Source organism: Triturus cristatus, chromosome 3_1, assembly GCF_964204655.1.
Source record: "Triturus cristatus chromosome 3_1, aTriCri1.1, whole genome shotgun sequence".
In the NCBI taxonomy this organism is placed as follows: Eukaryota; Metazoa; Chordata; class Amphibia; order Caudata; family Salamandridae; genus Triturus; species Triturus cristatus.
Window position 1 is genome coordinate 1085745323 of NC_140583.1, and position 15460 is coordinate 1085760782.

The window sequence follows — 15460 nt, forward strand, 5'->3', positions numbered from 1 at the left end:
GGGAGGGTAAAAATTACTATTCCCACTCCAGAGAGTGCAACAGTAGGGAAAGCGTTGAATAGCGGGAAGGTAAAAATTACTATTCCCACTCCTGAGAGTGAAACAGTAGGGAAAGTAATGTTTTAATATTAAAATAAGATTACATTAATTATCAATACCAATAAAAAATTAATTAAAAATAATTAACAATTAATACAAATAATTACCATTAAAAAAATAATTACCAATTAATAAAAATTGGTTACCAATTAATAATTAATTATCAATGAATTATCAATACATATAAATAAAAATTAATATTTACTTTATTACAATTAATTTACTTCCCACCAAATTCCCCTATAAACCCACAAGCCACTCCCAATAATAAAAAATACAATTAACATTATTAGCAATTAATCAATTAATAAAAATGAATTAGCAATTAATAAAAATGAATTAGCAATTAATAATTATCAATTAATTATCAATACACATAAATAAAAATTAATATTTACTTTATTACAATTAAATTACTTCCCACCCAATTCCCCTATAAACCCACAACCCGCTACGGAATTAAATTACGCAAAAATTAAATTACATAACATTCATTACTTTAAAAAAATTAAACATACATTACAAAAATAATACATAATTTTAACACATATACTACCATACAGAACACTAATTTTTTGTCTCGATATTATGGAAAGCTATATTTTTTAATTCGATATTATGGAAATCGATATTTCATACCCCAATATCGATATTCTGTCCTATCTATATTTTGGTAATTCAATATTCTGTGCTATCTATATTTTAGAGTCGATATTCTGTCCTGTCTATATTTTGGATTCTATATTTTGGTCGCTTACCATCCTACATATGTTGTGGGCCTGGTTGAAGATGTGGCATGTGGCAGGAGGGAGTCATAAGGCTAAATGTCTCACCATGCCACATGTGTCAAAGTCAGAGGATGTGAAACAGGGATCTGTCAAGGTATAGGAGGAACTAGTTTGCCACCACAAAGGGCAGGTGTCAGGGATGGTTGGAGGCTGAGGTGGATTGGCCCAGTTGCATTGCAAACCTGGGTAGATACATGTCACCAGTTCCAGCACTAGCTCCATGTGGGCTACAGCTCATCCCATCGCCCTCAAAAACAGCCAGTCATGTCAGTCCAGTGGATATGGTCATGCATATTGTTGGTGTTGTAGGCATATGAAAGTCAATTTATCAGCTGGGTACCGTAAGTGTGTGGCAGTAAGTTAAGTGTCTGGCCCAAACTGAGGTTTGGCAGAGGATGTGTATGTATCTACAAGTGAAGGGGCTTGAGTAAAATTATGTCTGAAACTCTGCAGTTCACACTTCCTGGTTTGCAGCATTACTGAGCCAGTGCATAATTTACTGGGTAGATGCATCACATTTCTGACCTAGGTGTCACGATTCCTACTAAAGAGTAATTTTTTTCAGACTCTTCACTATAGAAATAGCCAAAGTGTGAGATACACACAACACATGACAATGCCCAAAGCAGTGTTTTTTAAGCTTTTGCATTGATGCATGGCTTCTGTCCGACGCTCTTCCCACTGAAGCATCATGTTTTCAGTTAAAGCAGGATTTTCCTACGAAAGCGCCACATTTACTACAAATGCGTCACCTTTCCTACTAGAGCGTCACCTGTTCTACTCAAGTGTCACGATTTTAGGTAAGGCTGGACTTTTCCTCCAAAAGCGTCACGTTTGCTACAAATGCGTCACCTTTCCTACTGGAGTGTCACCTTTCCTACTCAAGCATCACATTTTCAGGTAAAGTTGGATTTTTCCTACAATAGAATCACATTTACTACAAATGCATCACTTTTCCTACCACATTGTCACCTTTCCTACTCAAGCGTTTCGTTTCAGGTAAAGTGAGACTTTTCCTACAAAAGCGTCATGTTTACTACAAATGCGTCACCTTTCCCACTAGAGTGTCACCTTTCCTACTCAAGCGTCATGTTTTCAGGTAAGATGTGACTTTTCCTGCAAAAGCGTCACGTTTACCACTAAAGTGTCATGTTTACCACTAAAGTCAACCATTTATTACCATAGTGTCACGTTTCCTACTAAAGTGTCACGTTTACTACAATATTTTCAGGTTTCCTACTAAAGATTAGGTTATTTTCAATATATTGCTAGGGAACTAGCTAAGGCGCAAGTTACACACAACACATGGCAATACACAATGCATTTTTTCTGAGGCTTTGACTTTGATGGCTGGCTTCCAAATGACGGTCTGAGTGCAATCTGTCATGCTATGGATCAATGTGTACTTTTTTCATTGATGCAACTAGCCCTTTGTGTGTGGTACAGTGTATTGATTGGTGCAATGCAGGTACACACTCCCAGGGGTCACTTTTCGTGCTCAATATTTCTTGACTGACATGCTTGTAGACTTGGGATGTGTTGCATGTGTATGTCAAAAGTGTACATATATGTGACTGCTTGCATTCATAGTGCAGACACAAGGACAGGCAGTACATTGCTGTGAGATGCACCGACATATTTTCAATTATGCAAATCTTGGCATGATTCAATTGAATTATAATTCGTAATATGATTGCCATGATGTAGGTTGCTGGCATTTTTTTATGGGCCTGCAGCATGAGCTCAAAGACAAGTAATGGGTTCAAACACTTATTGTCATATTGGACCTTCAGGACATATTGGCTCATGGCTCATCCCAGAATATGTGGGTCAGGCAAAGAAATGTTGCACTATGTGTGTGTGTCTACTCTGATTTCCAGCCACAGTATTGCGGAAGACTCCACCATACGCCTCCTCGTCCTCCTCCATTGAGTCCTGCTGTTGTTGGGCCCTGTCCCAGGGGACATTGCTCTGCACACATATGTTATGCAGTGTGCCAAGAACCAGGATCATTTTACCCACCATTGGGGGCGAGTAGCGTAATCTGCCCCCTGAGATGTCAAGACTGTGGAACCTGGCTTTGGGCAGGCCAAAGCTCTGCTCCGTAGTGATGAGTGTCTTGTCGAGTGCCTGGTTGTGGGCCTTTTCTGGCTCAGTTATTATTATTATTATTATTACAATTTGTAGAGCGCACGGCTACCTCCAACGGAGGTGTCCCGGCGCTTACAGTGGGTGCAGGGTGGTAGTAACTGGTGGGGATAGCTCTAAGGTAGGCCAAAAAGCCAGGTCTTCAGAGACTTCCTAAATAAAGGTTCTGATTTGGCCATTCGTAGGTGCTCCGGCATGGAGTTCCAAAGAGAGGCAGTTTTAAGAGCGAATGATCGGTCACCAAGCCTGGCTTTTGTGAAGCGGGGATGACTAAGAGTTCCTGGTGATTCGGCCTCAGGGTGCTAGTCTGGTTATATTTAGGAAGTCTGTGCTTCAAGTATTGGGGGTCAGTATCTCTGGTAGCCCTGTAGGCAAGTGTCAAAGCCTTGAACTCTATCCTCCTTTTAACAGGCAGCCAATGTAGGCTGCGCAGATGGGGGGAAATGTGATGATGGAGTTGCACATTTCTGATGAGCCCGGCGGCCGCATTCTGAATGATCTGAAATGTCCTTATCAAATAGGCTGGGAGACCCAAATACAGGCTGTTGACATAGTCTAGTTGTGAGGTGATCAATGCGTGGACCACCATTTTCCTACAGCCCATTGGTAGGAGATGAAAGAATCTCCGCAGGGTTTTCAGTTTCTAGAAGCATGACAATGAAACTTGGCATATCTGGGCTTTGCACGAGAGGGTAAAATCAAATTTAAACCCCAGATTTCTAGCAGATGGGACTGGGAGAGGAGGAGGGTTGAGTTCCGTTAGCCACCAGAGATCAGCTTGTGGAGGGGACGGCAGATTAAAAAACAGAACTTCTGTTTTATCTGTATTTAGCTTCAAACAGTTGTCAGTCATCCAGGATGAGATGTTAATTAGACACTGTTTGAAGTTGGTGAAAGCTGCCTCAGAGTGATCTAAAAGAGAACAAAAGCTGGATATCGTCAGCATATGAGACAACCTTTACACCATAAGGCTCGACAAGTGAGGCAAGTGGAGTGAGGTACACATTAAAAAGGATCGGGCTCAAGGCAGAGCCCTGAGGAACTCCGCAGACTAGAGGGTGAGCGGAAGAGACATGGGACGGAGAAGAATCTTCTGGGAGCGGCTCTCAAGAAAGGAGCGGAACCAGGCTAAGGTGGTACCCGTCACTCCCATCCACTCAAGCTTATCGAGGAGGATCCGGTGTGAAACCGTATCAAAAGCTGCGGACAAGTCCAACAGCACTAACGCTGCACAACTCAAGCAGAGCTGTCTCTGTGTTGTAGCCTGACCTAAATCCGGACTGGGAGTCATGGAGCAGGTTGTTGGATTCAAGGAATTCCGATAATTGTCTCTGCACTTCCTTCTCAAGAATCTTAGCCGGTGCTGGCAGGAGGGAAATAGGCCTAAAAATGTTAAGTTCTGCCGGGTCTGCATCTTCTTTCTTGTGGATTGGCTGGACCAGTGCTGTTTTCCAAATGGGTGGATAGATGCCTGAATTCAGAAATGCATTCCAAATCTGGTTTAGTGAGGGATTGAGTAGCGGGGCCCGTAGTTTAAAAAACTTAGCCAGACAAGGGTCAATAGAGGATCCAGATTTGACTTTATTCAGTTCTGTAAGGGATGCTTCAGAGCCAAACGGGTGAAATTCAGACCAGGCGCCTGGGCGTTGGAGGCTAGGTGGAGGCAAGGCTGAAGACCCTGTTGGAGTGAATGCAGAGTATATTGCCTGAACTTTCTCCTGGAAGAAGCTGGAAAGATCTTCGCACAGGGTGGCTAAAGGCGCTATGGTGCTTTTCAAGGCCCCTGGTTCGATGATAGCCTAAACAATCTTAAATACCTCTTTAGTAGAGTTGTCAGAGGATTTAATTTGGTCAGCAACGAAGGCCCTGATAGTGTTGCGCTTTAGCTGTGGGAATTTTTTTAGTGCTGCTCTGTAAGCACTCTTATTCTCTGCGTCATAGGTTTTCAGCCAGACTCGCTCCAGCTTCTTACAGAGGCTTTTCTCGGAGCGGAGTTCAGCTGTGAACCAAGGGGCGGAAGGTTTATTTCTAGCCAACTTCGTGGTTTTAATAGGGGCTATTCTGTCAAGGGCTGTGGTAACCCAATGGTTGAAGGTGGAGGCATCACAACTGGGTTCCCCTTTGAGCAGCATGGGAGTATGTAATAGTGCTGGACCCATAGACTCGGGGGAGACTTTCCTCCAGTTTCTTCTCTCTTCGTATTTCGATCTCGCTGGATCATTGCAACTGGAACTAATGAGGTTAAACGGTATTAGGCTGTGATCTGACCATATAAGAGGAATAGGGTCTTCCACTTTTAGGGTATGGACGTTGGTAAAGATAAGATCTAGCATATGGCTACCTTTATGAGCGGGAGAGGCAACCTTTTGAGTAAGGTTTAATCCCTTCAGGGAATCGGCCAGCTGGGAGGCCAAAAGACAGCTCTTATTGTTCATATGGGCATTAAAGTCGCCCAGGACTCTAAAATTAGCGTGTCTCAGTGAGAGATCCGCAATCAGGTCGCAAAGTTCCTGCAGTTCAGTGGACACAGAGTCGGGGGTCTGTAGACCAGCAATCCTGCCACAGTGAAGGTGGAGGAGATATTAATACTGAAGGACATTGCTTCAATTATTCCTATCCATTCAATCCTTTTATGTGAGATCTTTCCAGTCGTCTCTCAGGATCACAGCAAGCCCGCCCCCACTCCATTGCCTGTCCGGTTAACTGTAGTTATTCTATAACCTTCTGGATTGGCCAACATGATATCAGGGTTAGAGCTTTCTCTTAACCATGTTTCAGTATGAAACATGAGGTCCCAGGTATTTGATTCAAGTGTAAGCCAGATATCATCTATGTTTGGGGAGGGATCTGCAATTGATTTGACATGCCTTAATAGTGAACCTAGCGGCTGGAGTGTGTAGTTTAGAGGAAATTGCCGTGCCTTTGCCCTTACATCCACTTCCCAGAATCTGCCCTCTATCAAGTGTGAAGGAGCATGACTTACACCACAGCTCCTGGCCATGTCTCTCCAGTTCCAGAGTACATGGATCAAAACAGGCCGGCTGGGGGCAGCCTCCTGAAAATAACTCAAGCAGTTGCTCCCTGGATCAGACAGTCCCTGTTGATGAAACAGGATGGGCAGCATGGCTGGGTGCTGGACCCAGGCCGGATGCAGACGGGTGTAGACGGGCTTGCCTTTGGCGTGCCATTGGCGCACTAGCGGCGTGCCCACTGTGCGCGTCTGTTGTCCCATCAGATTTAATAGGAAGCGCGCATTCTAGCTCCGCCCACTCCAGCGTCAGAAGTGAAATTGATTGAAAGTCTCTGCCAACCCCGCCCTCCACACAATCGGCAGCCTGCCACGGTGGACCGGGATCAGGAGACAGGTAAGAAGCCTCACAAAAGTGCAAAGTAGCGATCAGCATTAAAATGCTTAAAATGCGAAAATGAAGTGATGCACCGGCAGCACAATGGTCTTGTAAATATGCCCTCATATCTATGAGGCCATGCAAAGTCACACAGAGTGGCCTTGTATAGCCTCATAGATATGATTGAGAGGCTTGCGCTGCCGGAACATCAGAAAAGGTGACGCTCTGTGTGCAAGCCTCTCATTAATAAGCTCATATAGGCATATTTACAAGCCTTGTGCACCACTAGAACATCACTTTTTGTAACGTTCTGTTGGCGCACCGGGTTCATCTACACCCTACGTTGCTTTTCATGGCCTTGTAGCTAAACCAGACAAGTCTCTGCCTTGCCTTACTCTGTGTTAAAGATGCATTCCATGGGTGTTGCTGTGGTCCCCCTCAGCACCCATGGAATTTGACAATGCCCTAAATTTACAACATCCGGTAAACCTGGGGCAGAGCCAAAACCTTGTGCTTCCCTAGATCAGGGGTAACAAGGAGAAATGTTAACATTTCCCCTCGTTTTTTTCTCTTTCCACATGTGCTGCGTTCTGCAGCACACAGAAAGAAGAAAAGACTTCTCGTGATTGTTTTAGTGCAGAAAGGTGCCCCATCCATCACAAAAACAATTGTGCCAAAAACCTAGTGCAAGGGTGCCTGAATTGAGGCATGGCTGCAAAATGTGCACCTGTGCTGGTTCAAAGGACAGGAATGCACCATATCTTGTAAATATGGTACATTCCTGTTCTTTTGTATCGGCGCAGGGCAGTGATGCAAATTATTTGCGACGCATCCCTATGCCAATTTCTTGTAAATATGCCCCTTAGTCTGATCTCAAATGCCTGTCCACGCAGCATTCGGCTGTCACCGCCGAACTTCCTGTCCACTGTCCATGGATCAAAGAAATGAAAAGGCCAGCCGCCTCCATTTCCCCTAGTCTGGGATTTTTGTTGTTTTTGCTGTTTGCTGCTAATTCTGAATGGAGAGACGGTAATGAGTTTTCCTAGTAGTAATGTCACAAAACCGTTAAACGTATTGACTGCGGGGGATTTGTGGAGCTGGCCGACGTCTTTTTATTTACAACGTTTCTTGATGTGGGTCTGGGAGGTCAAACTGATCATGGATTGTTGAAGCGCTCTTTTTCTGCAGATGTTTGCCCTGGTACCGGGCTCTGAAATTAGTTTTGTTTTTGAAGCCACTGTGGCACACAGAGCTCTTTACTGCTTTAAAAAGCACGCAGCGACTTTAAATCCTCTTCACACACACAAACGCACATAAAAACAGACATGTATGGACACAAGTGCACACAGACACAAAATAACCCCTAACAAACACTCACAAATAGACATACGCAAGCCCACATTCACAAATACACAAACGCAAGCCCACCTTCACAAATACACAAACGCAAGCCCACCTTCACAAACACAAACGTAGAGACAGACAGACATACAAAGACACCCGGATGTACAAATTCATACAGGTAGGCATACATTCTCATAGGATACACAAACATTCACATACATAAATGTACAAACAACCATTCATTGAAACATATGCCCAAAATAAATGTACACACACTGATATATATGGGCACAGCAGTGTAATTTCCTTATACTACTTGACTCGCACACTCACAAACGATAAAACTGCCATAGGTCATGTCCATGACCCAGTACTGTACCAGTCCACAGCAATAAATCGCCAACCACAAACTGAACAGGCATGGAATAACTGAAGAGATCTATCACATGCTGCTGGCCAACTGAGGACTTTAATTTAGTTAACTGCTGCGGGTTCCTGCCAGTTACATGCCATAACCGCATTTTGACAACTCACAATGGCAAATCAGATATGGGATGACAGTAACAAAGTCCATTACATCAAATCTCTGATCCATGTTTTCCTCAAACGTAAGTCTGCTCAGGGACACAAACTTCAAACAAAATATCTTAAACTGGATAACCTAATGCAGTAACCATCAAAGTGGATTATGGAAATAATGAATACCCTAAAGGGACCTGCAGAGTTGCTCAAAGCTGACAGCTTACTGAAAACCATAAACTTGTATTTATGTGTTTATGTGTGTATATGTATTTATGTTTATATTTGTTTATTTTGCTGTCTTATACAGTGTGAACCAGATACGGAATGGTATCACAGGGCTTCACACAGGTGATCAAAAGAGACATTAGTAGTGCAAGACCTCTCGCCTCCTAGTCTGAGTAACTGCTCTCCCCAGGTAGGTGTTTGAGACCCTCCTTCACCCGCTGGTTCGCTCTGTGGGTGTCAGCCTTTCTCTGTCTTTTTCTGTTTTTGCCTTTTTTTTGTGCTTTTCCCCTTTGTTGCCTTTTTCTCTGTTTGCCTCTGTTTTCTTGCCTTTTGCTTGCCTTTTTCTTTTGCCGCTGCTGCCCCCGCAGCCCCTCCCCCGAGCATGTTTCCGCTCCCGCCTCCCAGCTGCTTACTCTCCCCCTGACCCCTACCTAATGGCGGCCGCTGCGCAACAAGGAGAGCCAGACCTCTGACCTCCTGGTCAGGGAAACTGCTCTACCCTCGCACAGTTCTGTCGTTAAGGCACTGACTCCAGCCCCTTCTGGTGACCCAGGTAGGTGTTCAAGGCCCTCCTCCACCCGCAGGCTCCTTCCTGCGCCTCATCCCTGGTGGTCCAGTGGAAGAGCCTGCTCTTCTGCTGGTCCACTCTGTGAGTGTCAGCCTTTTCTGACTTTTTCTGTTTTTGCCTTTTTTCTTGTGCTTTTTCCCTTTGTTGCCTTTTTAATGGTGCTTTTCCCCTTTGTTGCCTTTTTCTCTGCCTCTGTTTTCTTGCTTTTTGCTTGCCTTTTTCTCCCGCCGCTGCTGCCCCCACGGCCCTTCCCTCCCAGCATGTTCCCGCTCCCGCCTCCCAGCTGCTAACCCTCCCCTGACCCCTACTAAATGGTGGTGTGAGAAAGTGCCCTCTTTCTTGCATGGTATGCCCCCACTTTTTGCTGAATTGCTGATGTTCTTTGACTGAGTGTGCCCTGGGCTCCTGCTAATCAGGAACCCAGGGCCTATGTTCCTTCCCTAAAATTGCATTGAAGCCTAAACCCAATTGCCATCTCTGGCCACGTCAGCCCCTGGTAAATGGTACCACAGGTACCCAGGGCACTGTGACCAGAGAAGGCCTCTAAGGGCTACAGCACTTATTGTGCCACCCTCAGAGGTCCTGTACCGTGACACACACACACACTGCCTTTGCAGGCTGCGTGTCTTGGTGCAGAACAAAGTGAAGAGTAGACATCGCACACATCCCTGTGTGCCATGCCCACAAAGGATGCACTATGCCAGTGGTGAGGGTACAGGTGCATGGGCCCTGTACCCCTACCGTGTCTATTCTTGGGCATTGTAAGTGCAATGCGCTATTAGGAGTATATGGTGCTGGGAGTTTGTCATTACGAACTCTACAACACCATAATGGCTCCACTGAAAACTGGGAAGTTTGGTATCAAACTTCTCAGCACATTAAACGCACACTGATGCCCGTGTGGGATCTAATGTAAAATGCACAACAGAGGGCATCTTAGAGATGCCCCCTGAAATTCGACCAACTTCTAGTGACCTGACTGAGTGGCTGCTTAGGCTGTCACCAACAGACATGTCTCTGGACCCCTGGGTCGAGAGCCTGCTGCTCTCGGGGGCCTGAAACAATGCACATCCTAGGACGAGGTGCCAAGCGTCCTCCCCCAGGATGGGCAGGGTTCACGAAGGGGAAGCTTCAAATGCATGCCGCCTTTGTGAGCCTCCCCAGACCATTTGCTGCTTTCGGCAATTGGTCTCCGCTGGTTCTACCCCCTACTTTGAGTGGGAGAGCTGGATGGAAAAACAAGTGAGGGAAAGAGGTGTGCCCCCCTCTGCCAACTGCACCCCTCAGGTGGGGGAGGCGCAGTGAAGCACAACTCTGAGTCCCCGCCATCTTGAGGATGGTGGGAGCCAACCAACCAGGGACAGGCTCCTGCCCCCCTCCCATGGGAGGGTGGCACGATAGTGTGTGTACCCACCCCAGGGAAGGGAGCCATTGGTCGCTGCCCTTTACCTACCTGTAACGCCCCTAAAGATAGTATTTAGGGGGCACCCTGAACCTTGCTTCCTCAGATCCAGCCTGACAACAAGAAGAAAAGAAGAAGAGGGACCGAACAGCCGTGCAGCCAGCTAACAAGAGGAAGATGCCCACTGACTTGGCCCCAGCCCTACAGGACTGTCTCCCCTCTAACCTGCTCCCGCGAACTCCTGGTGAGTCCTGCAGCCAGCAACCTCGAAAACCCCAGAGGACCTGCCTGCCTTCACTTCCAAAGATTGCTTCTCCCGTGAACACCGGATTTGTTCAACTGCAACCTCTGGCAGCAGTCAGAGACCGCGAATCCAGCTCACCCTGCACCCGCCGAACCTGACCCAAGCTCTAGTCGAAAAACACCACGAGGAGGTCACCCCGGCAATCCTGACCAGAGATCTGGCAACCCGTGACATGTCTCAAGCCTCCAGCCGACGCCTGCAGTCTAAATCCAGAAGACCCCCCTAACTGCGACCAGGAGCTGGTAAGAAGATTTGACCGCAAAAGGCACTCCTACACCCAACGCCCCACGGCCTTGTGTGCCCAAACAGACAGTTCCTAACCAACCCTTAACTTCCCAACTTACCTCTCCAAGTGGTGGTCGCACCCAGAAGTCCTTCATCTTCTGCCTGCAGTGCTTTTGCAAACCGGAGGTTCTCCATAGAAAACAACAGGGCACCCGACTTCAAAACAACACTCTGCACCCGGCCGCCCCAGTGCCACTGAGGGTGCACCTTTTGTGCTACTTTGTTTCCCCATTTGCCCTCACCTTAACCCTAGGAGCTTTGCTCCCACAACCCAGTGGCCTGCTTGCCGGATACCCCCAATCCCCCATTGGATAACATTGGGCCTCATCACTCTGCACCCGACCGCACTAGTGCCACTGAGGGTGAAACAACAGTGCATCACGGACCCTGGGGGACCCCTGAGTCTAACCCCAGAACCGTAACTCCCACAGTCGATTCCTTACCTGTGAACCAATAACCTGTTTTTCCTCCGTAGGATAACATCGACAAGTTTCAAAGTGTGGAGTTTTGAAATCTAAAAATATTCTTTAAAAATCGCATAAATAACCAAAACGTATTTACTTACCTGTTTGCAGGAAATGTTCCAGTGCTGAATCTAGGTATCCAGCACTGAGTTAGAAAAGTAACGTAAAAAGTAACTTATCTGCAATTTACAGAAAAAACCTGTTCATTTCAATGTACTGTATTTGCTAAGTGTTGCAACCTTCTGCATCTCCTGTAAATCAAACAAAGTACAATTTCTATTGCATTTTCAAACTGTTCTATATTCAGCAACTTATTACTGAAAAGTATTTTATGCGTACCTGTACCATGCTTGCTTGGTTCTAAAAATAAACAACAGTATATTTTTTGATCACAGAAAAGATAACAGGGTTCAAAGCACAATGGAAAGATGTTTTTAATTCAAAACGTTGTCTTTCATCAGTACAAAGAGCGCCAGCCGACACGTGTTTCGTCAACAGTGGAAAAACTGTGACTCTTCAGGGCAGATGCACAATGTCAACGAAAAAAATCGAACGCCGTCGGGATTGAAAGTAAAGTAGTCTCCCCAGGGTCGGTGCGACCAGGAAACCAAAGGGCTGTGTGTGCCTGCGCGTATGAAGCTGAGCTTGCTTCCGAGCGCACTTCGGAAGCAAGCTCAGCTTCATACGCGCAGGCACACACAGCCCTTTGGTTTCCTGGTCGCACCGACCCTGGGGAGACTACTTTACTTTCAATCCCGACGGCGTTCGATTTTTTTCGTTGACATTGTGCATCTGCCCTGAAGAGTCACAGTTTTTCCACTGTTGACGAAACACGTGTCGGCTGGCGCTCTTTGTACTGATGAAAGACAACGTTTTGAATTAAAAACATCTTTCCATTGTGCTTTGAACCCTGTTATCTTTTCTGTGATCAAATTTAATTATATTGTCACGTGTGCACAGGATTTGTTTGTAATTGTTCTGGTATGGGCTTTTGCCCATTCCATATACAGGGGTTTTGGGTATTCCCCTGACCTGTTTGCACCGTTAAGCATTGGTTCTTTGTACTTCTGACTCCATCTGTCCGTTCATCTGCCTTAGCGCCATTTATCCTGTCCACAAAACCCTCTTTGGTCTACAGTATATTTTTTGTACAAAAAAAATTGCCCTAGAATTCAGTTCTTGAGTGTGTAAATTAATTATCTTGACTGAGTGTGTACATCAAATGCTTAACACTGTCCTCTGATACTGCCTTACTGCTCGATCACTCTACCACAAATAGAAAGTAAGGTTCTATCTAACTTTAACCTCTGCCTACCTCTGGGGTCACCTGGACTCTATACACACTATACCTCATTTTGATGTAGTATATATAGAGCCAGTTTCCTACAGGCGGCCACTGTGCAAAGTCAAACTTGTCTGTGTCTGCCCGTTACCCGAACATGACCAGCGCCTGGGACCCTAGTCCCCCGAGCCCCCGCCTCTACGACCCCAGCATTCTCCACGCACTCAACCCTGGATGCAACAACAACTGCCAGCTCTCGACGCCGAGCAACTCTCAAGGCCTCTCCCTGCACAGACAAGCCATAGAAATCAGGGACTTCCTCAACACCCACTCGCCCGACGTCACCTTCCTCACAGAGACCTGGACCAATGCCAGCTCTGCCCCAGACATCGCAACCACCATCCCAGACGGATACAAGATCCGGAGGAAAGACCAGCCCAACCACCCAGAAGGAAGTCTTACCATCGTCCACAAAAGCTCCCTCTGACTAACAACCACCACCTAGGAAGATGCCTCGCCACTCATGGAACACATCCACTTCCAGATCCAGCCAACCCCAGAACCACGCTACGCAGAACACTCGCATACAGACTGCCCGGACCCCACTCCCCTTTAATCAACGCCATCAAATACTACATCGCTCCCCACTCCCTCGCCTCCACGGACTGCATACTGTTCGGAGACATGAACTTCCACCTAGATAACCTCAGCGATCCCAACACCACTGCCCTCCTGGAGAACCTCACCTACATTGGACTGAAGTAATTTATCTCCTCCCTTACACACATGGCAGGACACACTCTCAACCTCATCTTTGCCCGAGGAAACAACATTTGGTTCAGCAACACCACGGAACCACTCTGGACGGACCACCACTGCATCCATTTCTCCTTCCCCAAACCCACCGAACACAAGTGCAGGCCATGCCTCCCATGCAGAAACTGAAACAAAGTCACCGAAGAGCACCTCACCTCCGCCCACAGCTGCATTCCTCCCCTGACTATGACAAAAGTCAACACAGTAGCAAACAACCTCCACCAATGGATCGCCAACTCTCGCCCCCTCCAGAACTCCAGACGACACAACCCAAAAGCCACTTGGTGCACCACGGCCCTCCGAGAGCCCAAGCGCTTTTGCCGATGATTGGAGAAAACATGGAGAAACAGCCAAACCCCGGAAGCACACTCCGCCTACAAGGCCGCCACCATAGCACACCACCAACTCATCAAAACAACAAAGAAAAACTTCATCCAAGAGAGAATCCTCTCTAACTCCCACAACTCCAAGAAATTCTTAGCCATCATACAAGAATTCACCAGACCCAACAGCGAAATTACTGACATCCCTCCCTCCCAAGACCTCTGCGAAAAACTCTGCTCCTTCTTCCACCACAAAATCAAGACGCTCTACAACAACTTTGACGACCAAGACCACGGCACCAAAGTGATGCCATCCAGCAGACCCTCCTCACCTGGACACCTCTCACCACTGAAGACACCGCAAAGACTATGAAAAACATCCACCCTGGAGCACCTACTGACCCCTACCCACCGCACATCTTCCACATCGCCACCACCGCCATCGCACTCGAACTATGACGAACTATCAACTGCTCCCTCAAAACTGCCACATTATCCGATGACTGGAAATGCACCAAAGTCAAACCCCTCCTCAAGAAGCCCACCGCAGACTAGTCTTAAGAACTTCAGGCCCATCTCTCTTCTCCCTTTCACTACCAAAGTCATTGAGAAAGTTGTCAACACCCAGCTAGCGCACTTCATAGAAACCAACAACTTCTTTGACACCTCTCAATCCACAGTACTGAGACTGCCCTCATAGCCGTCATCGACGACATCCGCTCCTTCCTCGACCAAGGCCGCACAGCAGCCCTCATCCTCCTGGACCTCTCAGCAGCCTTCGCACCATCTCCCACGTCACACTAGCTGCCAGACTCCATGACTCCAGCATCCAGGGAACAGCCTTAGACTGGATTTGATCATTCCTCTCAGGCAGAAAACAAGAAATAAAACTTCCGCCCTTCCTCTCCAAACTTACAGGGATCAGTTGCGGAGGACCCCAAGGATCGTCCCTCAACCCCACACTCTTCATCATCTACATGGCCCCCCTCTCAACCATCGTCAGGAAGCACGGACTCAACATAGTCTCACATGCTGACGACACCCAGCTCATTCTCTCACTCACCAAGGAACCCAACATCACCAGAAGCAGTTTCCAAGAAGGGATGAAGGATGTCGCAACCATTATGAGCAGTAGTTGCCTGAAGCCCTCATCCTCGGATCCACCCCCTCCGCATTGGACAACACCTGGTGGTCCCCCCACCCTCGGAAACCCACCCTGCCCTACTGACCACGCTCGCAACCTCAGCATCATACTCAACTCTTCACTCATCATGAACCACCAGATCAACGCCATGTCCTCCACTTGCTTCAGCACCCTCCGCACACTTCGCAAGACTTTCATATGGATCCCCCCTCATGCCAGGAAGACCGTCACCCATGTGCTCATCACCAACAGACTGGACTACGAAAACTCCCTCTACACCGTGATCAACAAAAAACTCCTCCACAAACCCCAGACCATCCAGAACACCACTGGCAGACTCATCCTCATCTTCCCACGACATGACCACTTCACCCAACACCTCTGCAACCTCCACTGGCC